Raw genomic sequence first — 24,973 nt, forward strand, 5'->3', positions numbered from 1 at the left:
GAGAGAGAGAGAGAGAGGGAAAGTAGAGGGGAAAGGGAGAGAGAGAGAGAGAGAAAGAGAGAGGCAGGCATCTCCCACTGGTCTAAATGCTTCTTTGCCCTCTTGTAAAGATGTTCCCTTGTTAGTTGTCTATTTTTACTGTCTTTTAATACCACACAGCCATGAAAAGTGCAGACAAGGTAATTTTCCACATCCCAAAACACCTACATTTTAGAAGACAAAGAACTTGCCAGGGGTGGCAGACCAGTAAGAAGTTAGCTTGTCTGATGTGATATTCAAATTTGTGTCTCCAATGTCAGGCCAATAGGCCAAAGGGTTGTTTTTTTTTTCCTTCCACAGTTCTTTTCAAGCTAAGGAAAGCTTCTGAAGGCGACGTGTATAAAACTAGTGAAAAGAAAAAAGTCCAAAGTTAGTGAGGCTTAGCCATTTTGCCATATAAATGTTTCTGTGAATTCAGTTCACAGTTAATTTAGTATTTTAAATCTAGTTATGCTTACATTAATTAGGTTTAATTTGTATAGTATCAATTAATTCATGTAATTGTATCTTCTTTAGTTTTTATTTATTTTCATAAATGAATAAAAAACATGTAGTTTTTGTTTTGGAAGGATGACTTTGCTGGGGTAGACAGGATAGACACCAGTTTATTTCTCTTTGTTACATAATCAGTAAGAGACCATGTAGATGAGTATGGACTAGGTGAACTTGAAATAAAGTGTGTGTGTGTGTGTGTGTATATAGTTTTTATTGATCTAAACTATGTGATGCTAAAGCCATATTCTGATATCCAGCAACATACACCATAAACATTTATTATAAACTTTGAAGTATTGTAGAGTAAGCAGCCAGGAATTAAGAACAATTTCAGGCCAGACAAAATCCACAAGTCTCTCTTTTTTAAACACAATCATCAAATGTGTGCACAAAAATGTATTTTGCGGATTTATTACACCTGAATTTGGAATGATTTTTAATATGCTGCTTCATGCAGCCTAACTTGCAAAATCAGTTCACCTTTTATAATATGAGGTCTTCGAGAGACAGTGAAAGACACAGCAAAGAGCAAAAATGGATAGCAACATATGAGGCTGAAAGGAGATATATGGTGGGAAGATGCAAGGTCCATTCACATTTGATATACATATATTAATGACCAGCAAGAGAGAAGAAACCACAGATGACAACAAGGCTCTGGTTGTGCCCATCTCTGTACAGGTAGCCAAGTGAAAGAAAAGTGTTTGAGAGGAACAAGCTGAAGAACTTTTACTTACCTGTCTGCCAAAGGTGAGTAAGAAAGCTAAGCAGAGAGTGAAATAAGCCTGAGAAAAGTCGTATGAACCCAAAAGCTGGCAAAGAAAGAATTTTTTTTGCAATTTCTTAGTTGGTCCACTAAAAGGTATCAGGTCTGAACCAAGTATTTTACAGTTTTGCGTTTCTTTTTGTCTCAGACCAACACAGCTACACATCGACTATGCATAAGGGCAGCATGGGGGGACACTTGCCCCCGCCTGAGATTGGCCACTGCTGGCTTCTGCAGTTGCCGCTTGCCACTCGCCCCTCCCCTCTTCACCGCTGATGCGACCAGTGGCATCTGTGGGCAGTCCCTGCTCACTCCCCTCTCCCCTCCCGGCAGCAGCTGTAGGTGGCTCCTGCTTGCCCCCTGCAGTCCCCACTCACTACTGACCACCATGGTGCCTCCCCAGTCTCAGGAGTCTTAGGGCTGCCCTGTCTCATATAGCTACCAGTGCCTTTCCAGTGTTTGCCAAGGAGCAATAGAGAAAAAAGGAGCACTAGCCACACTCCCTCAGAAGTTGGGCACAAGAGGCAGTACAGCTGCCACAACAGCAGCCTCATCCCACCACAGAATTGTCCTGCTTTAGAGAAATCTTCCACTCAAAGTTAGGAGCAAAACCAGGGCATACTTTCGATGGGCAGGAGAACCAAAAAAAAATGTTTGCTGAGAGTTAGATTTGCAGACTGCGGTAAAGCACCCTGCCACCATTTTTAAGTGTGGGGATGCTGATACATGAGACGCAGGAGGCTGCTGGAGGACGGTAATTACCACGCTCCAGCAGACTCAATTAATTGAGTAATTACAGTGCATAGGAGCAGACTCCCCACTTGTATACAGGCACCCTGAGAACCAGATCTTAGTCCACTTACAAGGCATGTAAGGGAATTTAGAAGCCTAACTGATTCTATTCTACCCTGCTCAAATCTATGAAAAACAGTAAGCACACAAGGTTAATTTTTGGTCCTCCTGCTTCCTGCTTTTTGTGATTTACACTAAAGCTAAGGTGGTGGCATGTTACAGAAACAAATGCATTAACATGTTTTCAGGCACTCAAGCAAAGTGGAGTAGGATCACACTTAGGCACCTACCAGTAAGTCTACCTAGGTACCCAATAGGTAGAATAGGATCTAACTGTTCGATGGAGGAAATGCCTTATTTTACGTGCGTTTCCAGTGTTTCATGCAATGGATCCTCACACTCTCTTGGGATTGCTAGGTGCTAAGCTAATGCAATACATAATGATAAAAAAATAACAATATTGGGATAATCTGGAGTCCATATGAGTGAGAAGTACTCAGCATAAAATTTTATAGCAAAGTTTCTACCCCTGTGTTTAGCTACTGTGAATTGTGTTGGAGAGTTTCTGGAAAATGCCTCCATTTTTAAATAGTTACATTATTCTTTTCTTTCATATCATTCCTTGAGCTCTTTATTCAAATAAATTGCTAATATGGGGAAATACAAAGGGATATTATATAGAAAATCCAAATGAATCCTTAAATACACCAAAAGGAGTGTTTAGGGAGATGTCCATCATATGGGCAGCATTGGATAGGAGCCCTTAAGCAGAGATCTATTCTGACTTGTTCAAAGAAAAGTCATAAGGCTTTGGATATACACAAGCAAAATCTCCAAATGTTTAGAAAAATCCATTTAATATGGCAGTGTACTGGAGCTTGTAAACTCCATTTTAATACTAACAAAGAGCTTCAATGTTCCCACAAAATGAATTCAAACATTAATCCGTTTATTAATTATAGTGCAGTGTCACTTCCTTTGTAGTTAAGGTTTGGAAACCATTTTTGCTTAAAAGTTGACTGTCTAAGTGTTCCAAAATCTACAAGCTTGCTCACGTTGCCCTGACATTGTCTGATTTACAGTTCTGAAGAGTAGGGTTAGTGTGTGCTACATACGGTTATTTGAGCCACAGATCTCAAGATATAGCCCCCACCTGCCCCAAAAAATCCAACTTTTCTAAAAGTTGACAGATTCTACATTGTTTCTACCTGTGGACCAGATACCTGGCTCTGAATAATGACCTTAATACTCACCTTTTACCCTAGTTGATATTTGGAGTGAAGGAAGGGGAACAAAGTCAGGTGGGTTCAGGTCAGAAAGAAGTGGTGGGAGGAACACTGGGAAGACTGACATTGAAGGAGGTAGAAAGCAGGAATTAGTCCCAGATTCTTCTCTTCTTTGTGTCTAGGAGCCCCAGAATAATGCAAATTTAAATCTCTGAAAACCAGGAAAGACCCATGCATGGGACTGGGGAGCCTGTAGGAGGACAGTAGTGACTGGGATAATTTGAAATATGGTGCGGCAAGTCCTGGCCAAAGCAGGGGTAGGGAAACAAGCTAGATGGATGGCATAGTTGGGTCGCTGGTTAGATTGACTGTACAGCTCTGGCAACATAATCTAAGAATTGTATGACCCTCTCTTGTAAGTGATGTTAATTTAATAGGACAGGAGGAAGGAAAACTAGAGATGCAGAAGCCAGTTATATATTGTGAGGGATTTTAGGAAAGAGGTATGGAGAAGGAGAAAGAGACAGCAGTCTTATCTGACATGCTTAAAATCCGTGTAACCAAAAAAAATTCTGTAACCAACATGGGATATAATTGTCAAGCTTTTAGGACACAGACCCTATCTATGGTTTCTCTGTTAGCAAAAGCACACACTAAATATTTCAAAGTGTGACAATAATCCCCATTCCCTTATACTAAATTGGCCCTTTAGAAGAGTATTTATGAATTGCATAGCACCCTTTACTTTTAGTTGGTCACAGCAGTATGTCAATTGCAAACCTATATGAAAAGGGCAACTGTGTAATAGATCTCTTAGGCCCCTGACATACATTACACTTAAGATGCAATTAACAGGTTAATCACACCCTAAACAGTAACCTGGCCACATGTGCAAGTCAATTTAAGACATGACAAGAGAGTGAACAAACCACAAAGCTATTCCACATATAACGTGGAATAACTTTGTGGATCATTTGTATCATACCTTAAATTGAATGTGTAGCCACCATCAGCTGCAGCCAGATCCCAGGGTCTCTGTGCTTAGGGATGAGTAAAATCCCTGTCTGTTGCCCAGCTGGGTTGCACACAGTGTTTATGCAGTTCTTGGCGTGCAGGAAGCCCAGCATAGGGGTGCTGCAAACCAATGTCAGGCTCCCAGTGCACGACATGTACTACCCAGTTGAACAACACATGGGTTTTGAACATATCTTGGTGTGTGGGAACCCAGTACCAGACTGCCACAGCATGATGCTGGGTTCCCACTGCACCAGAAGCTTAGCTGAGTTGCACATAGCTTTATATTCATCCCTCGACCTCTTAGACCCCAGGATCAGACTGCGATAGCCTGATCTCAGGGTCCCTATGCCCCTGTGCCCCCTGTCCTGTCCCCACCTCCACGCTCCGCCCCCCCCCGGGTTGGATTTTTGACAATTAGCTGATTGCTGGCTGGGGCCAGTTTGGTTCCCTGCCCCAAATGACAATCACCTAATTGTCAGTACTCCATTTCATCCTGCTCATGCAGGGGGATCCCAGGTTCCTGATCCCAGGTTCTCCCTGCACCAGCTACTAAGAAATATTAGGATCTAATCCCCAATTCCAAAATTCCACATCCTGCCATGTATTTGTGGTGTGGCAGAAGGAGTGATTGTTGGGACTGAAGATCAGATCCCATCACATATTAAAGTGAATGTCTATCAGGGGCTCCAGTCTTACCCCACTCACTGCTTACTTCTTGCCTTTGTTTCTAGCCCTACAAAATTTCAGGCACATTTTTTGCTCATAATTACTTAAGCCCCTAAATTACATGACTTTGATATCAGAGTCCATAAAGGGGTAGCTTCTGAAAAATGAATCTTAATGCTACAAACCCAATGCAGAAACTGTTCAGTTCTTAAGGAATCCAAGGAATAATTGATTTCTGAAATGCTTCTTCTTGTTAGAATGTTACAAATTAAACTTGTGGAACAACCACTATCTGTTACCATGGTATATCAGCTAGAATGAAAGCCAGGATCATTTTTGGTAACTAGTATATTTGTCAAAAATATGTTTTCAATCATCCCAAATTATTAGACAGGTCAGGTTGAATTTACCAAACATTTTCAACTAAATAAAATTTTCTAGGTATAGATTCACAAAACTGATAGTAGAGGTGATGATTCCTCTCCCCTTTCTCTTAACAGGCACAGGGTTAAGGGTACTCACTTAGTATATGGACCTTGGATTCAATTTCTTCCTTTTTCTGAGAAGGCCTGAACCCACATTTCCCACCTCATAGGAAAGTGTCATAACCACTGTGCCATAGTGAAAGCTGTCAAGGTTTCCCATTGAGAATTTCTATACTTTATAAATAATTAAACTTTTATAGGAGCAGGAGATGGAACACAAACATCCTCTTTGCCAGGACAGTGTCCAAACACTAAATTAAAGAGTCATTTTCACCCTCTGTTATCATGTTTAATGTATTTATTATTATATGATCTGGAAAAGTATCTTCACAAGAGACTGAGAAAGACCCAGCTCAGGTGATCATATTTTCTATTTGGGAAACTCAGTAGAGAGGTAGGACACTGTTTCAAAACCTTGCCCTACCTTGAGTTCGGGTTTCCTCCTACCATGTAAGTGGCCTCACCACTGTGCTGGAACATATTGTAAAGTAAGCCTTCTACAGTCCCACCAACTGACATTGTTCCATGTTGTCCAAAGTGCTTAAATATTTATTGTATATAACAGACATGAGAAGGGTACTCCATCCTAATGACTAGAGCACTCTCCCAGAAAGTAAAAAATGTGGGTTCGGGTCCCTTCAGGCAGAGAAGAGAATTGAGCCTAGGTGGTGTTCATGCCCCGAGTTAGTGCTAAAAGGGGATCCAGAATGCATCCTCCTGCTATTCCTATTCAATTGAATGTAGCCCTTTTTGTTGCCTTTTTTTTTTGTTAGCAAGTGCCATAAATAAAACTTTCAGTTTCAAGTCCACAAAATGGTACGTGTCAAAGCAAGAAAAATTCAGTTTTTTGATTCAGTGATAATATCTTTTTTAGAAAATTTAATTTAATTTGATCCAAATTAATTTTGTTAAATTTGGCAGCCAAAAAGAAAAATCAGATATTCATATAGCCCTACCTACAAATGGAAATGCTGGCTACTTTTTAAGAAGAAACAACAGAACTAGATCATTGAGGTATATACGTAAATGAAGCAGTGTGTGAAAAGTTTCTGTGAGGAATCTGCTGAAGAACAGAAATCTCTGTTGCAAAAAGATCATATAAAAAGCTTAGTGTTAAGTCTTGGCCATCAAGACTAGTTAGAATTTTCCAACTTGTTCCTAAAGTGTGCTGCCTTTTTTTTTTGTTCTGTTGGTGGAAGAGGCCAGGCCAGGCATCCCCAAGGTTGGGAGGATCAAGACCACTGCCATCAGGAGGAAGTGATGGGTGGTGGTAGTTGGAGACTCCCTTCTGTGGTGGATGAAAGCATCCATCTGCCAGCCTGATGTTTTGCCTTGGGAGGTTTGCTGCTTGCCTGGAGCCTGGATCTGAGATATCATGGAAGGGTTATCAAAACTCATCTGGCTCAGTGCTACTCATTCATGTGGGCACCTATGATACTGCCAGGAGTAACCACGAGCAGATCAAAAGTGACTAAGGGACCCTGGGTGCAAGCACGTGGGCTCAGGTGGTGTTCTTCTCAATACTTCCAGTCAAGGGGAAAGGTGTGGGCAGGAATGGATGCATCCTGCAGATCAATGCATGGCTGTGCAGATGGTGTTGCCAGAAGGACCTTGGCTTCTTAGACCATGAAATGTTGTTCCAAGAAGAAGGATTGCTAAGAAGAGATGGAATCCACCTGGCAATAAGAGGGAACAGCATCTTTGAACACAAGCTCGCTAACCTACTGAGCAGGGCTTTAAACTAGATTCACTGTGGAAGGGAGACCAAAATCCTACAGTAAATGGGGAAGTGGGTGACCTGAAAGAAGCACAAGAAGGAGGGGGCAATAGGGGAGGCCTTATCATTCTTCCTGAGAAAGTAGGGCAATCAACTAGCTACCTCAGGTGTCTGTACACAAATGCACAGATCCTGGGAAACAAGCAAGAGGAACTGGATTACCTGCACAGTCCCAGAACTATGATATAATTAGATTAAAGAGAGACTTGGTGGGATAGCTCACATAACTGGACCGCTGTCATGAAGTGCTCAGGAAGGAAAAGCAGGGGAGAAGAGGGGGAGGAGTTGTGCTTTATGTAAAAGAGCTGCATGATTGCTCAGAACTCCAATATGAAACTGGAGATAGGCCTATTAAAAGTCTCTGGGTTACGGTCAGAGGGGAGAGAAACAAAGGTGACATAATTGTGGGTCTGTGCACAGGCCACCAGACAAGGAGGATGAGGCTTTCTTCAAACAGCTAGCAGAAGTTTCCTGATTACGGGCTCTGGTTGTTTTGGGGGACTTCAAATCACCCTGACAACTCTTTGGAGGGCAATACAACAGTGCACAGGCAATCCAGGAAGTTTGGGGACAACTTTCTGCTGCAACTGTTGGAGCAGCCAACTAGGAGCTCTGCTCTTCTTGATCTGTTCCTCACAAACTGAAGAATTGGTGGGGAATGTGGAAGTGGATAGTAAGTTGGTTAGCAGCGACCACAAGATAATTGAGTTCAAGATCCTGAGGAAAGGAAGGAAGGGGAGCAGCAGAGTAAGGACCCTGGATTTCAGAAAAACAGACCGACTCCCTCAGGGAACTAATGGGCAGGATCCCCTGGAAGGCCCCGTTTAAGGTAAGAAGGAATCCAGGAGAGCTGGTTGAATTTTAAAGAGACCTTACTGAGGGCACAAGAATGAACCATCCCAATGTGCAAGGAGACTAACAAGTATGGCAAAAGATAGGATTGGCTTAGCAAGAAACTCTTCAGTGAGCTAAAACACAAAAAGGAAGCTTACAAGAAGTGGAAACTTGGACAAACAACTAGGGAGGAGTATAAGAGTATTGCTTAGGCATGCAGAGATAAAAATCAGGACAGTCAAAGTGCAATTGGAGTTGCAGCTAGAAAGGGACATGCAAGATTTCCACAAGTATGTCAGCACCAAGAGGAAGATCAGGGAAAATGTGGGTCCCCTACTGAATATGGGAGGTAGCCTTGTGACTTATAATGTGGAAAAGGCTGAAGTACTTAGTGGCTTTTTTACCTTATCCTTCACAAGCAAGGACAGCTCCCAGATTACTGCACTTGGCAGCACAGTTTGGGGAGGAGGTGAGCAGCCCTCAGTGGTGAAAGAACAGGTTAGGGACTATTTAGAAAAGCTGGAAGTATACAAGGCCATGGGGCCAGATGCAATGCACCAGAGGGTGCTGAGGGAGTTTGCTGATGTGATTGAAGAGTTGCTAGCCATTAGCCTTATCCTGGCAATTAGGAGAGGTCCTGGATGATTGGAAAAGAAAGGGAAGAAGGAGGATCCAGGAAACCACAGACCGGTCAGCCTCACCTCAGTCCCTGGAAAAATCATGGAGCAAGTCCTTAAGGAATCCATATCTAAGCACTTGGAGGAGAAGAAGACGGTTATTCGGAACAGTTGGCATGGATTCACCAAGGACAAGTCATGCCTGACCAACCAGATTACCTTCTATGATAAGATGAATGGTTCTGTGGATGCAGAGAGTGCAGTGGATATGATATACCTTGACTTTAGCAAGGTCTTTGATACAGTCTCCCACAACATTCTTGCAAGTAAGCTAAAGAAATATGGGTTGGATGAATGCACTGTAAGGTGGATAGAGAACTAGGGCTGCCAGGCTCTGGAATGGGCTCCCAAGCAAGGTGGTGCTCTCTGGGGGTCTGCAAGAAAAGGTTTGATAGATATCTGGCTGGGGTATTAGGATCCCAGCACTCGTTCCTGCCCAGGGTAGGGGGTTGGACTTGATGACCTGTTCACCCTAGAAACTATGAACTGGTTGCATTGTTGGGTTCAAGGGATAATAATCAAAGGCTCAATGTCTAGTTGGCAGCTGGTATCAAGTGGTGTGCCCCAGGGCTCATTCCTGGGGCCAGTTTTGTTCAATATCTTCATCAGCAACCTGGAAGATGAGTTGGAGTGCATTCAGCAAGTGTGCAAATGACACCAAGCTGTGGGGAGTAGAGTAGATACACTGGAGGGTAGGGCTAGGATTCAGAAAGACCTCAACAATTTGGAGGATTGAACCAAAAGAAAATCTCATGAAGTTCAATAGGAAGAGGTGCAAAGTTCTGCACTTAGGATGGAACAATCCCATGCACTGGTACAGGCTAGGGACTGACTGGCTAAGCATCAGCTCTGCAGAAAAAGATCTGGGAGTTACAGTGGAAAATAAGCTGAAAATAAGCCAACAGTGTGCCCTTGTTGCAACAAAGGCTAACTTTATACCGAGCAGGACTGAGGCATGGGGCTGAGAAATCTGTGGGTCTGGGACTTGGCCCTGACCAGGACAGTTCCTGGCCAGCCCTGTGCTGTGCAAAGAAATCTACACGTGCAGCCAGGAGCTAGCCTGGGGACTTGCCCAAACAGAACAGTCCCCAGCCACCTCCAGGCTGCATGTGAAGACTTCACTGTGCAGCCCACAGCTGGCCAGGAACTATCCTGGTTAGGGGAAGGTTCCAGCCAGCTCCAGGCTTGATGGGGAACTCTCCAAATGCAGGGGCTCCCAGCCCCTGCTCCATGATTGTGGAGTGGGGGCTGGGACCTCCCTGCTGCCAGGACAGGGGGACATTGTCCCCCTCCAGGGCTATAGTGATAGAGCCTGCCCCAGTACCTGGCAGCTCCCAGGGACAAGGACCAATCTCCTGCCCCCTGCTCGCTGGCTGACCACGAGCAAATTTTCTCCCTGTCAGCTATCTACACATGCCATACTGCTCAGTTATTACTCGGCAGTTAATTTGCTACTTGCATTTGCAGGTAGCTAATTAACAGCCAGTTAGAGCAAATTAATGTGCAGTGTACAAAAGAATGAGCATGTGTAGATGGTGACATTTACTATGCAATCATTAGTTCTACTGCACAGTAAAGTGTCTCATGTAAATGCACTCAGAGCATATCCACACATGCAAGCACGTGCTCTTGCAGCAGCTCAAATAGAAGCAGTACAAATATGAGCCAGGGCTTTTTGCCTCAGTGCATGTGCTCAGACATGCACTTTGTTGTGGAGCAAATTGTGCCACTTGGGGCAAAATAACCCTGCCTGGCTCCTCCCGGATCTTCAGCCAGGGGGAGCTAGAGCCCGGGGCCAGCACCTGTGCTGTCCCCAGCAGTATAAAAAGCTGCCCTGCCCTGGCCCCAGCAGTATAAAAAGCCACCCTGGCACGTAGCTCAGAGCTACTAGCTCTCAGGAGCTTCTGGGGCCCAGCCAATTGATACCCCCCCACAGTCCCTTTCCACCCCCTCCAGCTCCCCCAACCCCTTACTCACCAGCACCAGAGCCCTGGTGCTGAAACAGACAGTTTTGCCGGCTGTGTGTTTCAGCACCAGGGCTAGGGGCCAACCATAGAGATGCTCTGGCAGCTAGAGCGTCTCCATGGAGGACCCAGCCTCCGGTTGCCTCAGGCGAAGTCCCTGACTGTGCCCTGCCCCACTTTTTTATACTTCACTTTTTTAGGCCCCTGGATACCATTTTTTGTTCCTGCACGTGCCTCTTGCCCTACCTCAAAGGGGTTTGAGGCAGGGCAAGAGGCATGTGCACGCTCGTGTGGACGCGCCCATAGGGTCTTCAGGGTAGCCTGATATATGAAAGACTACAGCAATTCAGTCTCAAAGTTACGAATATCTGTAGCAATGTCATCTGCAACTTGAGTAGTTACTTAAGGTGTACACATACACTTACTTTTTTATACATATATATCCATCTAAAAATCTATTTTGTAAAAGAAGAATGCAGCAGTTGGGAGAAACTAGGGACAAAGTACTGGAGATGTCTGTCTTGGGAGCATCAGACTGAGTCAAACCTCTAAAAAAAATTTTAAAAAAAGGAGCGGGACTGTGAATGCCTGAGACATGCTATGAGATCACAATCTTGCTTGAGATCACAATCTTTGCACCTGACATCTTCAAAGGGACAGAGTCAGGTGAAGAGTCACTGCCAAGCAGATGTGGAAGAGGCAACAAAGAATTTTCTTTTTTGTAAAGTAACCTGTAGAGTAGGCTGTTCTACAACACAGAGAAAATTCTTTGTTCTTTTTATTATAAGAGCATATTAAAGAATGGTTAATTTACAATGAGGACTGATAGCAAGGGTCACGATTTCTCTGATATTAGAAACAGATTTAGCAAAGCGCCTTTAGAACAAGTTTAAAGATTGGAAGAATAGCCTATTAAAAAAAGAATACTTAGGTAATTTTTTTCATTTAGACCTTGCTACAGTAATGGAATCTGACCTATCAGTCTCTGACCATAAATAGCTAAAGCACTTGATACTAAATAAGTTACAGTTAAGTAAATATATATTGTTCTGAAAGGCTTAGATGTACAATATACTAGTGGTGTTTTACCCATGTATAGGTTTGGTAAGAAAGTATTCTGGCAAATACTCAGTCTACTGCAAAATATTACTAGGACTCTTCACAGATCTAAGATTGTGCCATCACCAAGGAGATGCACTAAAAAAAAAAAAAGTAGCCACTCAGAAAAAGGGACCATAGTAGCCTGGTTTTCTGACATTGAAAGGACCATACCCAGAAAGGAATTCTGGGGAAAAAAATCTTATAAGAACCTATTACTTAGGAAGTTAGCAAGGACCAGGTAGTCAAAAAAGAAACAGATTTTAGGAAAAGGGGTTTGACTTGAATCTTGGAGACTTTGTCACCACTCCATCCCAAGAGCTGTATGGTGCACAAGAAGTTGTATGCTGAAAATGTTCAAGGAAAATGGTTAGCTACAGCATCTGTATAATTTTGAACACACAGTGTATGTGTGTGTCCTCCAAAACAGTAGGACCCTGCCTGTAGTCTGAGGGAAAATAAAACAGCCCTGAACCACTATTTAGGTATGAACCAGTATGAAAGCCTGACAGCTGCAGATCACTTTACACAGTTAGCAGTGGAGCAAAAGATTATTTAGAAATAGCTTCCTGGAGTGTATGGCACTACAGCTGTATTTCATCACATAATTCAACAAATATGACATGGTTCAAATATGGGAATCAGTTTTACAGGTGATTTACTCATTTTAGGTACAAATTAGGAAGCTCCTTTGGGAAGATCTCAGTCTATTCTCAAGGGCCGCTGCTGGGTCAGATTCACTCAAAAGCAACTTGTCATTAAAACACCTGAGAACAATATATTTCTTTATATACTTATACTTTCTTTTATATACTTTTCCAATAGGTACCTTTTTAAAAAAAGACTTCCAGAGAAGCAGGTGACTTGCCCATATTTACATGGGCCTCTATAAACCCCATCATGTCTACAGCCCTCACATTATAGCATCATACCTGAGAACTGCCATTCGTCTGGAAGGACAGCCACACATTTGCCCCTCATTCCTGCCAGCTGATGTGTCATTCCTAAGCATGCATTGAGCTCAGTTTCCTTTTCAGCTCTTCTTCCTATTTAAGATTTCTCCCAGGATTTCTAGGCAGGCTGTAAAGGGCTTCCTTCCATCTTCCTCACACTTATTGTGCTTCTCAGTGCAGTCCAGTCATGTGGAAAATGAGGAAGAGAAGGCCCTCAGCTGCTCATTCCCTCTGCACACAAGCTATCTATGGGGTGAGGGAGAAAAGATCCCATAGGATTTTAGGAAGGAAGAACTGCAGGAGAGACTGCACTGTGCATTAAAACATGGCAGTGGGAAGAGGTAAGGAGAGGAAGGGCCAGGTGGTTAGCAAAGACAGAGAAGAGAAACAAATCATGTCAGGACTACTGGGACCAGACTGAATCAAAAAAATGATCCCTCACTCTACACCATCACCTCTGCAACAACAGGACTGTGGATGTTAATATTTAACATATGGCTTTTAACATTTGGCTTTATTTGCTTTGGCAAATAAAAAAAAACAAATACAAAAGGTAAAACATGAAATGGATTAATCTATTATTACAGGTCAAAATGAGAAACATGTTTAAAAAACAATGCTATTCCTTTTAACCGGAGCAGTTAGACAAATAAACAAACAAACAAACAAAAAAATCAGGGTCCTACAGGTTTTTCCACCTTGAAGCAACAGCTAGTGGTGGAGTCGCATGCTAACTTGGTGCTGTACTGTTTATTTACAAAGAATATATAAAGTCCAGCTTCCTCGAACCCAGAGATATTTAACAGGAAGCAGGCTCTTTTCTCACAATCCCAAGCTCTTTTCCCAGAAGCATTTAGCCTAGCATCACATATGCTTTTTTGCTTTTTCTATATCCATCTTCCCACCCCTTGGCCCTTCCCCAGCCTCCAACTTCTTTCAGGGCCACATTCCCAGGACTTGCTTTGACTGTTTCCTTGTGGGTTTTTTAATTTTTTTTTTTTACCCTGTTTTTCTGGTACTTCCTTCTGTTTTGTTTTTTTTATCTCAGAAGCACATGTGAAATTGTGCAGCAATCTTCAGGAAACCTGTCACTTTGCATAGCAGAGCTTTAAGTCAACCTTGCCACACTGATCTATGCTGTGGGCAGTGGCCTGCATTGTTTAGTTATAACTAAAAAGGGGGCATAAACCTGCCTCCTTTTAACCTAAGCAGAAGAGCAGGTATTAGGTGCAAACCCAACCTGTGAAAGCAAACAAATAGAGTAATTAGTAAAGAAAGGTACCTCTGATTATTAGCTTGTAGTGCAATTAAAACTTTATATTAACAGTACTGAATATACTTGCAGTTTTATTGCATGTCTCTGAATATTTGATATTTTTCTAAAAGATCCCACTCTCTTGAGGCCATATAACCATGTAAGAAGCTCAGCTTTTCCAAAAAGAATAAAAATGCTTCTCTCTCTCATTGTTAAAAAGAAAAGCTGGAAGAAAACAGCCTTGAAGGTTTAGAATTCAGAACACAAAAAGACCAAAAATATTATTTTTAAAGACAATTTAATAGGTTTTGTGTGGCTGAATGAATGACATTTGAATACTCAGGAGATAGACTGACTGATTGATACACACGCGTATATGTAGAGCTGAACACATGTATAAAATGTGTGTGTCTGGATATATAAACATACACACATTGTATACATATATATACACATATTATACACACACACACACTTTGTATATATATGTTCAGATCAATATATATGCATGTGTATCAATTAATTTAACTCCTGGGTATTCAAATGCCATTGTATACAAATGTATATAGGCTACTATGGATCTACATAGATCTGAACAAATATATAAATATATCCAGACATACATATTATATTATATATATATATATATATATCTCTCAATCTACGTGTCTCCTGGGTATTCACATGTCACTGTATACGAATGTATACATGTGTGTCTGGAGATATATATATAGTTCTGAAATATTTATCTCCATATCTATATCCATATATTTAACCTGCTTTTGTGAAAGCTGAACTTTGCAGGTACAGGGGATTTACTGAGTTCACATGATTGACGTGGAAGGCTTACAGCCTCTCCCAAAGGGCATTGAAGAAGTATATGAAGTAAACATGTTTAAGTTACCAGACATTCAGTGAAAGGTGTGATGGGATCTGATCTGCAGTCCCAACAATGAGGTCTTCTGCCATGCTACACATACATTGCAGGACCACGAGTTTGGGATCAGTGATCAGACTTCAATTGCCCTATACTTACCAGTACAGGGGGAGCCCAGGATCAAAAGATGTGATTAACCTTCAGTAAGTGTAACATCTTTCCAGAGGTTAAGAGCATCAGAAATCCATGATCGTCTTTAGTTGTAGCCACTTAGAATGTGAAGTTTTCATCTAGTTAATCTGCACCCTATACACACACACAATAAATCTTATGACATAATCCCCAAAAAGATCTTTTGACTAGCAAGTATAATAATAATAATATACTTGAGCAGACCCAGAACCAACAGATATCCACAATCTACATTTTTATTTTAGTTAGAATAACTGTTGGCATGAGACAATTCACCTGTAATTACAGGTAATTTCATTTTGATGTAACATGGCATGTTGAATAATACTGTGCATGTCTACATGAGACACTGACTGCGCAGTAGCCCGATATTACTGTGCAATAGCATCACGTGGCAAAAACTGTGACATGACACTGCTGAGCAGTAGTATTAAGCTACTGTGCAGTAACATCACAAAAACGGCATTCATTGGTGCTACTGTGCAGTAACCACGGGAAGGCAAATCGCTTTCAGATCTTTAACATAAAAAGATACTCCATGCATTTCATTTGGAATTAGGATATTTTATGCCTTTCTGAAAGTGAAGATATTTACATTGGTTATAGATCAGAAAACCTTGTGTTTTTTTTTCCTGAAACAAAAAGGAGCATAAACTGTAGAGGCTACTAAATTACAAAAAATCGGCTCTGACTCTGGTACCTGATCACTACAGGTAAGTTTCTGCCAACCGTACTCTGCAAGAAGTACCAGTGAAATCTATCTGATCAATGGGATGCCAGGTGAATACAAGGATTCACCACTCATTGAAGGATCATGATTTAAGATGCTAGTCAGCATGAATAAGGAGAAAAAAAAATATACCTTTACAATAGCAGGCCACAGCTTGCTGAGAATTACAGAAATGCTATGAATTATCTAGCTATCACTAAATGTGAAGTATCTACCATCACCAAATACAGTCTTCAGCAACAATTTTTAACAAGAATTATCTGTTCTAGCAGAAAAAAAAAATGTAGCAGATTGAAAATAACTATTCCAGTGATTCACAGCCAAGGTGCTATGGCACCCTGGATGCTTTAAGATCCTTTCAAGGGTGCCACAGGGCGCCATGCAATGTTAGCACTGTTAGGTGGACAAATATGATTCACAAGATAAATCCAAAGATTTCATATAGTAATCCATAGTGTTAAAAACATTCCGATTTCTTTGCAACAGAAGAATTGCTCTGTTACCTTTCTGTAGTCCAAAAATGAGTGAAAACTAAGAACTGGCATTTTCTGAGGGGTGCTTTGAGTCTCTCAAGAGGTGCCTTAAGTCTAAAAAGGTTAAGAACCATTGCTCTATTCCAGCAGTAATAATACCATACACAGGGAAAGGATGTTTAAATGGTTAGATGATGTGTGTCTTTAAACTATATAGATCTGTGGACATGAACTCCTAACTGTAGAGAGTTACTTTATTTTGGGAAGTCCATGTATGGAATCACAAACTTTGTTACTCAGAGTCATTTAGTAAAATGTTTGAGTGTTTGGGTTAAAATGAAATAAAATGAAAAGTAGCAGCAGCAACTAACTTTGGCCTCATTTTAGTCTTTGGAGCTGATGAATGCGCAAGGCTGAGTAGCAACAGGCCTATTATGTCCCTGTCAGTGCAAACTTGCACCTTTGGAAATCCTCTAGGCACACAGGCCAGAGCATGATGAGCAAACATTTCTCATAACAGTCTCCGATACAAAAGGTGGCCAAAGATAATTGCCCTAAGTATTATCACCTCCAGCAAAAACCACTGAAGGTCTGAGAAATGTGTTTGCAGCATACAGACATACAGAAGCCTTTTCAAACAATAACCCTTATTTCATATCTGAGGAATTCCAAACATTCTTAAGGAAGAATGGTAGAAATGTACTAGACTGGCTTATCATCCTGATTCAAATAGGTTAGGAGAGTGCTTTGTCCAAACATTAAAGAGTGCTAGAGAAAGGTAACCATTCAGGTATATCGGTGAGTCACTCTGTAGCAAATTTTATCTCTTCTTACTGCCCTGACCCCCAAACAAAAATGTATAAAAGCCCAGCTGAGTCATTTTAAAAATATCATCTTAGAACCAGATTTTCATTCTCAGGTGCTCAAATAGCAAGGCAATTACAATATGAACCAGTACAAAAATACGAAAGCAAAGGAGTGACTAACAATCAGGTATTCTCTTCTAAACAATAGAATCCTGGTTCCATTGAAGTCAATGGGAGTTTTGCCATTGACTTCAATGAAGCCAGAATTTTTCTCCAGGTGTTTACAGATAAGTGGGGAGGAGAGAAATAGAAGAGGAACAAAGTGTAGAAAATGAAAGGTGCTGGGCCTGATAATGTAACTTATTGTCATAAAAGGTGGAATGATTAAAAGGAATTGAGATAAATTATCTCTTGTTTAATTATAAAATATTATGGAATTCTGAAACTTGGAAAATACTTTCTGTGAGTGCAGGTTAAAAAGTAGCTTACCCTAGACCCATGTGCATCACTAGCCAGTACAGAGATTTTACATGTTATACAAACCCATTCGGGATGCCAACCACTCTAGGTATTCGATTCTAGACTGGACTGCCTATTCTATGTATGGTGCCTTAGGATTACACACAGAATACAGATCTCTGGGGATGATATGATGCTATTCCCCAGCTGAGCATTTTTCTGGAAATAGAAAAAAAATGAAATTTGTTCCTGGGATGTAATTTAATCAATGTATAGGAGGAGTTATTTTAGTATTTGGAATGGGACATTAAGTATGTGTTTTGCATATTCATGTATTTTAGTAGAATAACTGAAAAGATTCATTTCTTAAATGTACACATCTAGGTTAAACCGCTCCCCTGGGATTTTCTTAGTCCCTGTGTTGTCATAATTGGTGTTCTAGCCTGTACCTGCCTTTGGTCTGGAGAACGCTGTGACTGAAAATGGCTAGACAAATGTGCTTACTACTAGATAGTTTGTGTGTTCTAGTGACCTTGGAAAATGGTGGTTTAATAAAGAATAAAGGAAATCCATATGGGCCTATTATGATCCTTTGTAACATATGAGATGATCATCAGGTATGAGCAGTGTGACAAACTAGAGGACCACAGTTTTATAAAAATCAAAAATACTAATAAATACCAGGTTTGGCTTGTTTCTCCGTGGCACCACAGAATCCTGACACACTTTCATTAACTATGCCATAGTATAATGTTCTGTAGTACCTTCACTGAACCAATGACTGAGATGTATTTGGACTTTATTTAAATCCTAAGAACTAAAAAGGATGAATCATCAATGCTGTGATCACATTTGTAAAGCCCTCTGTTACTGCATGTGATTGCGCTACACTTTCAACGACTTCCCACTTCAAAGCAATAAGAGTTTTTAAACATTCTTTTTACTGCAATGCATAATCTCAAGCTCTGTTTAGAAAAAATAATTCTGTTAAAAGCTCTAGTTTGATGCATAAACTACAAAGTACATGCTTTCTTTCCAAAGCTACAAAAATCCTTGAATGACCTCACATGTGAGCATCCTAATATATGTCACATGGGACAATCCATCATATACTAGTTCATAAGTACATCATAAGATGTGTTTTATATATATATTTTTTTAAAACATGAAAGTGTGTTACACTCTTAATGGGGGCTAGTAAAACAGAAGAAAAATGCACAGACTCAGGTCTTGGACTTTTCAACACTTTGTCTACATTTCTGTTTCATCTGCTGCATTTCATGGCTCATTCAAATGTCAAAATGAAAATCACTTCTGTAAACAATGCCCTCTAAGCATTTATATTTTTTACTGTGCATTTTGAACTAGCTTTTTGATATTTTCTTTTTTACAACCAATTAATGAAAAACCACTCTGAGCTATAAAAAGGAAATAACGTTAGGTTCTGGTATGCATTTATTGCAATGTTTTAACTGGAAATCTGGAAAGAAAACCCAATAAATATATTTGGGAGAGCCCTAAGACTCTGGAAAAAAAGTGTGAGAAATCCTCCCTCCAATTATTTAAATTAAAATAAGGTGAAAAAGCAATCTTTTTAAAACTATAACATTTGCAATGTAGTTGCAGAAAGAACAACGATGAACACTTTCCTGTTCCTACATTATTTTTAGTCCTTTGTTTATCATAGTCCCTTGAAGCCTACAATGGAAAACCTCTCTTGTCCATTTTTTTTTAATCTGTTAGACATTTATCTCCTTCCTCCATCCCTTGGACCAGTCTTTTGAGGGCTGTAGCTTGGTACATGAAGTTGGACTCATTTAAATAGGTAAATTAAACCCCATGCAGAATTTTAAAAATTTGTGTAATGTGAAACTATATAAAGAAAAGTAGTAGTATAGTACATTCTGAATAAATGTAAGGAGGCAAGGTTTCTTCCCCACTTTATACACCCATATAGATGTGTACAGGTTCATGAAAATTACAGGGATTTTAAAAACTCAATTCAGTTCCCCTTCCCTATAACTTTGTTTCTGTCTTGTTCAATGTTGTACCCAGCTTTCTGTTCCTCATGAGTCCTGTTGGTTCATCCTCTTATTCTCTGCCCTTTAACCTCTAGTGGTCTACTTGGGAAGTTAGGGAAAAGGGCCCTCCTCCTCCTTTCTTTGTGTGGTCTAGTTGGTCCTCCCAGCCTTCATTCTGGAACTCTGGCCTACTGATTACTATAGAGACTGACAGCAGTGCTTAGGAGAAGATAAAAGCAAGGATCAGACCATCCGGTTGGAGAAACTATCAGTGTTAGATGCTGGGAGGAAAGCCCACCCCACTTGTTGCTCTCTGGCCAGTCACTTCCCTGGCCAGGAGCAGTGTGCATAGTTCAGGGACAGTATGCAGCAGCACTCTCCTTGGTGCCTCTGCCTCCCTGTGCCATGGCTGCTCCTGCCCCTGGCAGAGATGACCAGTGACCCATGCTCCTGTTGGCCTGCCATGCTGACCACTGGCTGGTCCATGGCTATCTCACCCCTCCCAGGTCCCCCACTTGCAGTGACCACCTGGCCAGCCACTGCATGCTCTCCCAGGGCCATCGCCATGCACCTGCCACCCTGATCCCATCTGTCTGGACGGACCCCAGCAGGGATGCCAACAATGGGCTCCAGGATGCCACTACCAGGTCCACCATTGACCTCCTGTGCCTCACAAGTACTGCTGAACTAAGATTGTATGTACTAAGCAATGAGTTGTTTCTGAGAAAAACTGTTCTCTAAAGGAGCTGATAGAAAGCAAGAGAGAAATGGGGTTATTGGGGGAGGAAGGCAGATCCAACCTGAAGTCACCTTTGTTCCATCCAGGGCTTGGAGCAGCAGGGTTGACCTGGGAGTAAATTTGCTCCTGGATCACATCTACACATGCATTACTGTGCAGTAAGTAATCACGAATAAATTTGATATCTGCATTTGCAGGTATCAAATTGACTCGCGGTTAGGGGTTTTGCCTGTGCAGTAAGTGTGCATGTGTAGACGTGTGCGCTTACTGCAGAGTAAACTACACTATTTTGTAGTTAAGCATCTCATGTAGACGTGCCCACTGAGTAACAAAATCTAAATAGGTTGATAGAAACAGTGTCACTGTGATAACTGATCACATACACCTGCCCAAGATAGGTGCCTTGTGACAATGCATTACTAACACAGGCCTTCAGTGCCTGCCTGTATGACAGAAAGCATGTGGAAATTGAATACTAGGAGAAACAGGCAGTGCTTCCAAATAAGACCATTACCAAATAAGATCATTACCAAAAAGTTAAAAATAAATGCACTTAAGAATGGTTATGCTTACAGATAGCCAGCAGCAAAGCAACAAATTATCTCTGGGATTTCTGCATCCATAGTGAACAATTCAAAACAAAATTCAGTTCAGAATGATCTGCTTTCTCTGATGGCCCTTCCAAGTCTGACACTGAATTTTAACATTCAGGGTCCTACAGAATCATTTTGTTTTCTTGTGCCTGCTTTCCCTTAAACTGCAAAAGAGATCAGTGAACTGGAGTCGACATAAAAGACAAACCTGCCCCATCTTCTGTTCTGCACCAGCATGTCATGTAGATTGAAAAGAAAGGAATTCTATAGGTAGGCATGCTTTCCTATGTTAGGTGATCCTCCAGAGGGCTAAACCAAGGGCATAAACAGAAAAAGCGCCAAAAGAATTTTCAGTACCCATCACCATTAGCATAGAAAGCTTTTGCAGTTTTGTCCCATAAAAACATATCATCCAAACTACAGATATCAATAGGCAGGCATTGAAAGGAGGTGACTTTTTATGAGCTCCAGCCAGGATTGTATATTTTATTCAACTCTTCCTCCAAGCTTAAATATACTTTTCAAACCAAAAGGCTCTTCCATTAATCCAATCAATGGATCAGGATGTACTGCACTAGCCCTTTACTGTAAGAGCAAATATTTCAAAACAAGGGTATTTTCTGAACCTTTAGCCTTGTGCTATACATCTCAGTCTGGTAGGCAAAAATAACATAAATCCTATAACATTTAGACACTTGTTTGAATTCTGCTTTTTCGCACCAAGAATTATAATTCCTTTTTTTGTCAGTCTCTCTCTCACTGTTGCATTATACCAACATTCAGCATTGACAACACTGTGGCATCTAGCACTGTGCTCCAAATGATAGAACTCAAATGAAGAATCTAAATCCTCTGAGGGCTGCCATTCATTCCCTAGTGAATCTGATCAGGAATCACAAGTACAGCCGAATTAAGATTGTATGCATTAAGCAGGGAGTTGTTTGAGAGTAATTGCTCTCTAAAGGAGCTGACAGAAAACAAGAAGGGAAGGGAGTTATTGAGGAAGAGGAAGGCAGATCCAGCCTGAAGTCATCTTTGTTCCATTCAGCCTCTTTGAATCTTTGGCTTGTGTGTCACTTAGGGGAAAAAAACAACCCATTTGAGATTGCACATGCTCGTCCATAAGATGTCATCCATCTCCATATCTCTCACAGGTGCTGGCTCCAGCCTTTCCTACCCCACCTGGGACAATTTACCCTACACCAAACCCCATGTGCAGGGGCATGCACAGCAGCAAAAAGCAGCACAAATTTGTGCCACTGCTGTTTTTACCATTGGACTTGATGGTCCCTTCAGGTCCCTTATGACCCTACCAACTATGAAATGCATGCCCCTGCATGTGGAGACACACCCTGTGTGTCCACTAGCTACTGGATTACAAGTTGCCATTATAGTTCTTTTTAAAATAAATGGAGATCCTAATCTCATATGCTTAGCTTCTACTACTGAGTTTGACTGATTTGTTGTATTTACTATCCATTGGTCCATATTTTATTTTGCACTACATGTACAAATCACATTGCAGATCCAGCTGTGCTAGTGGCATTGTTCACCTTGGCTGCCTTGTTGCATTTCTATGTCCCGTTAAGAAATTTATAAGGAGTTTCTATATTGATTTTCTGCTGTCTATTAGACTACAGAGTTTAATTTCTTCTTTATGTGTAGTTCTCTCATTTGGATTCTCCTTTGTTTTACTCCTAAACAGAAGTAAGAATTTATTTTATAAAGCATATATAAGAAATGTGTTTTCTGAGCACGAAAGTCAGCTCTTCCTTAACACATGGAAGTACAAGTCAGTATTCCTCCATCTCAGTGAGATGCTATATTGATATGGTTTAGTATGTGAGAGTATTACATGACCATCACATTACATACAATGGCTTGCTGGTTTGCAAATCTAATTCAGGTTAATTTGACAAAATTGTGTTATCTAAATAAAGCTACCATCTTTTTCAATCAGGCCAAGAAAGCACATTCACTTCTCCCTGATCTCAGCTGCTTGATTAGTACCATTTCCCCAAACACTGGGCACATCTACACAAGACACTAAATGCGCAGTAGACTAATTCTACTGAGCATTAGTGCGTCATGGCAAAAGCCGTGCTATTGCGGATTAGAATTAGTCTACTGCACATTAGCATCACTAAAAACGCATGCGCCACCACTGCACAGTAGCGCCGATTACTGCGCATTGAGTTAGTACCTGTTATTACATCTACTAAACTTAATGTCCAATAACTATGGCGCATTAATGCACATATAGATGTGCCCACTGTGCAGAATAAAATATGGGTTGGGCTGACTAAAGATTTTTTGTAAAATGTTTTTATGAACAGAGAGAGAGAGAAAACCAAGGGATAATACTGGGTCTATTAACCTCCTGAGTCACTTGATGTTGACAGTTATTGAGAGGAGGCAATAGGATAAAAAGAGAGCACAAAAAAAGACAAAAGCAAGGGGAGAGGAAGTCCCATTGGGACTTCTGTGTACACATAAACAAAACTACTCCATGCCTCCAACATCTCTGCCAAATAGTTGTTTTATCATGCATGTTACAAGCAGGAGATACAAAGAAGAAGATCCTTAACTAATAGGAAATAGGTCAAAAGGATTGCATGTCTTTGGATTTCTACAAGTGATATTTATATCTTTAAAGGCTTTCATAAAATACCCTCCCATTGCCAATCTGTTTTTTTCCCCACAAAGGCTCAATTTGATGAACCACTCAACTATGGGAGATTGCTTCAGTGATATAATGAGAGTGTCAGGGACATGCACTTATATAAGGCAGCAAGGCTGTTTTACCTGATACAAACAACATTTCTAGTGGGCTCGGCTGAATTTCAAGTTATTTTAGTTATGTCTTATTTTTAGATCATTTTTATCATCCCTGTGTAATTTTCCCACTGAGATTCCAGTACTTGCATGGAGTACACTCCACACACAGGGTCTGTGCCAGGAGTTCTGGGCTGAAAGAAACAGGCTGCTTAGGAGAAATAGGGGGGCAAGCCAGTACAGCCGCCACCTAGGTCCAAAGAAACAAAACAACTGATCTAATTTACAGCAGCTTTTTCCCAATTTCTGTAGCGCTGCAAGTGGAACTGTACCTCTCCTAACCTCAGCATGCCAATTCACTCTCTAACAAAACAACTAACATGTACTCAAACACTGTAAGTCACAAGATGGACAGTGAATAGTCACGACCCATATTTCTGCAGCTTCCATGCTAGACTCCCAAGACCATGTGTGGTTCTTTATGGTCCCTACATGCTACAGAGAGGGGCCTTTGTGGGAGCACAATTGTCCTTGTGTTCTGCCTACTCATATTTGAGGTGTGTATTATTATTATTATTACTACTACACGTTTGAGGTGTGTATCATTTCTGTGGCAGCATTACAAAATGTGGCCCCTTAATATGTGGAGGACTACCCAGGAGAATGAAGGCCTACCTTTATGTTGCTTAATTCATAGTTCTATTCACTGAAATGAAAATTGCTTTGTAACCCAATTAAAGTTTATCTAGAGAAACATGTAGTCCAACTCTTTACTCTTCAGAATAACATATGACAGTGGCTTTACAGCTATCATTATTTTATAATCTGTGGTAACATAGAAAAGTAAGAACAAAAATGGCCTTCTGCTTGTATACATCCTTATGAAATTGCACCATTCAGTCATTAGCTGGCTCTAGGTCATTGTTACTTACATTTCAAAGTAATTTGTAAATTATTTTTATAATATCACAATTTTAGTATATTGAGCCCAATGTTCCTGAGGATGTTCCAAATGCAAAGATTTCACAATCGGGAATTATTCAGTAACCTAAAGTGACATATGATACATGTTACAGTGCTAAATATACAGGCAACCCCCACTTAGCGCTCTTAATTGGTTCCAGAAAAACAAGCGTTAAGTGAAACCGCGCTAAGCAAAATCCGTTCTTCCACAGGAATGAATGTAACTATAGGCAATTGGTTACCGCAGCTTCTTGCCGCCACTGCCTCTCCCCATTAGCCCCCCGGCTTGGCCCCTCCCCTC

At 41.0% G+C, this 24,973-nt stretch overlaps 1 long non-coding RNA gene across 1 annotated transcript in view; it reads right to left on the reverse strand.

Annotated features, from left to right (window-relative positions):
* Positions 1-238: 238 nt before the first annotated feature.
* The window catches only part of LOC102367736, a 40,033-nt gene continuing 15,298 nt past the window's right edge, over positions 239-24,973 (reverse strand). Inside the window, exons 3-4 of the long non-coding RNA XR_323010.2 lie at positions 15,081-15,227; positions 239-384 (exon numbers count right to left, since the gene is read on the reverse strand). This is a non-coding gene — a long non-coding RNA (uncharacterized LOC102367736). The remainder of the gene's footprint in view (positions 385-15,080; positions 15,228-24,973) is intronic.

This window comes from Alligator sinensis, unplaced genomic scaffold (genome assembly GCF_000455745.1).
Source record: "Alligator sinensis unplaced genomic scaffold, ASM45574v1 scaffold219_1, whole genome shotgun sequence".
NCBI classification, from domain to species: Eukaryota; Metazoa; Chordata; order Crocodylia; family Alligatoridae; genus Alligator; species Alligator sinensis.